This window comes from Dipodomys spectabilis, unplaced genomic scaffold (assembly GCF_019054845.1).
Source record: "Dipodomys spectabilis isolate Male_0828 unplaced genomic scaffold, ASM1905484v1 ptg000498l, whole genome shotgun sequence".
Taxonomy (NCBI): domain Eukaryota; kingdom Metazoa; phylum Chordata; class Mammalia; order Rodentia; family Heteromyidae; genus Dipodomys; species Dipodomys spectabilis.
In genome coordinates, this window is record NW_024871175.1 from 1794844 (window position 1) to 1797489 (window position 2646).

General features: G+C 34.5%; 2 pseudogenes; one reads left to right on the forward strand and one right to left on the reverse strand.

Annotated features, from left to right (window-relative positions):
- Positions 1–339: 339 nt before the first annotated feature.
- LOC122098978 lies at positions 340–1072 on the forward strand (annotated as a pseudogene).
- Positions 1073–1746: 674 nt separating this feature from the next.
- Positions 1747–1845, reverse strand: LOC122098989 (annotated as a pseudogene).
- Positions 1846–2646: the final 801 nt, after the last annotated feature.

Here is a 2646-nt window from a genome sequence, read left to right on the forward strand (position 1 = left end):
GCCTTGCATGGATTCCTCAGCACCACATAAGCAAAAAGAAAAAAAGCCAGAAGTGGCGCTGTGGCTCAAGTGGTAGAGTGCTAGCCTTGAGCTGAAGAGCTGAGGGACAGTGCCCAGGCCCGGAGTTCAGGCCCACGACTGGACCCCCCCCTAAAAAAAATTCTGCATGCTCTATAAATTGATCAGAGGCATGCATTTTTCTCATTCCTAGAATAAGCTGCACATGAAGACACCACTGGTCCATATTTTCAGTCTGTATCTTTGAATACGGAGGAACATCTTTCCTCTGCTCTGCATCAATTCCCTACTCTACAGTTAGAATAATTTCGAATAGTAAAAATGGAAAAAGAGAAAATAAATCATAGTGAAAAAAACAGATGCAGAAAATTCACTGGATGTTGCTGAACAGTTCAACTAGCATGAATTATTAGGGAAATACATGGACACATCATTCCCACTGACAATCAAAGTCTCTGGTTAGGCAATTGTCATGAAGATGGGGAACACGATGAAAAAGTGAGGAATGGTATCAATTGCAAGAAAAAAAATGGAGAAGGATCCAAGCAAATTTCTTCTTTGGACTGCTGAAAATAATCTGTTTACTACAGTGCAGGGACTACTTTCCAAAAAGGCCACTCATGTGAATACTAGGTATGAAGATGAGTATAACCATCTTTATCAGGAAGCCTACAAGGGATACTTTGACACTTTCCATGAGTTGGTGGCTCAATCGGCAGATATTCTTGCAATAACTGTAGATGGCTGGACACCCCTGCACAGTGCTTTTACGTGGAATAATACCAGAGTGGCTGTTTTCTTACTTCATCATTATCCAGATACCAATTCCCAAACTAAAGGCCTCTTGACCCCCTTGCATCTTGCTGCTGGGAATAGAGATAGCAAAAACATGTTGGATCTCCATCTGTTGAACCATTATGTCAAATCAGGTCTGAAGAATAAGTTGGAAGAAACTGCATTTGATATTGCCAAAAGGATAAGTATATATCACTACCTCTTTGAAGTTTTGGAAGGCTGTATAAATTGCTCTTCTAAATCACCATGGTTCGGTTAAGTTTCTTAAATTTCATAAATTCCATTCCATTCTTTGTGTCCATGCAAAATATTTTCACAATCCAAATAACAACAATATCTTACTGTAACAATTCATGGATTCCATGGAATTCTTACAAGTGAATTGCCTGACTTTGATGTCAAAATGTATTCAAAAGAGATTTGGATACATCTATAATGGTTTCTGGAGAGTTTGTGCTTTTTTAAATCAGAAATAATTATAACTTATCTGTTGAAATGAGTAGTATAGAAACTGAACATATTTCTGGTGTTTGTCTGAAAAATTATATTTTAAAATATTCTATATTCTATGTTTGTATAATGTCCATAATCTATTTTATTCTCTCCTAGATATAATACTTTGAATTCTACATTGTTTTATAATATATAGGCTCATTAATAAATGTGTCCTTTCAGATTGCATTCCATATAGAAACAGTGTAAGATTCCTTTTTTCCTAGGTCCTTATAGTATATTTCTTTGGGATAAAATAACAATGTTGTCTAATTTCAAAAGTGTTTTAAAGATTATGCTATGTAAAGATTTCACTAATTTGAAGATTTAATACAATGATGTGAAAATAACTTTTAATTATATGAATTACATGTATTATTACACTTGTAATTTTGTAATCAACTTAAATAAATGTTTTTCATTTCTTGCATCTGAAGAATGAAAAATATGGAATACTTCACAAATTTTCATAACATCCTGTGCAATTGTCATGTTAATCTCTGTATTGTTGCAATTTGGGTATACGTGCTGCTGAAGCATGTAGTGTCCTCGAAATTGAAGCATGCAATTTAATGATACAGTCTTTATACAGGCTTATATCCTTGGGTGCCTATTTGTAACAAGGAAACCTTAATGTTCCTAACAATGGTACTGATCTTATTTCCCTAAAATTCTGTGCATAATGGAAAAAATTATATTGGTCAGAAGATTGCTCGCATTTTCAATTTTTTTGTCAATGACTATTATAAGTCTTTTTCATTTTGAAGCATTTATAGCTAGGTCCAACAGGAATGGCTTCTTGAAGTACTTATTTATCCAATTGAGTTAGCTTTGTAGAACTAATGGATTCAAAGTAAGCCTTGCTTAAGAGCTACTTCTAAACTTCTGCAGTTGAAATTTTCCCAAATGAGGTCTTACTGGCACCAATGTCTACCTTAACCTTTACCCTTCTTCCATGTAGGAACAGACCAATCAGAATATCTTATCCTAACAGCATGGATTGTCTTACTGGAACAAAACTAATCTTAGTTACAAGGGATCATATACAGATGAGCATTTCAGACAAAAGTGTTCAGACTAGAAGGTATTTTATCAAAATATAATTGTTTATTATACCTATCATTTCAAAAGGAGATAAAGCCAAGAAGATGAAAAAATTGTTCATGTGCATGATTACCTAATGTCCTGGCCTATCTACCTTCCAACCAGGCAGGAACTTAAAATACTGCCTTTATATCACCAAATATTTCTATAGAAACAGAAGTCCATATGTTTCTCTTTGTTATTAGGTCTTAAATTGGTAATGTCTCACCTTGCCTCCAGGCTGTAAATCTACAAATG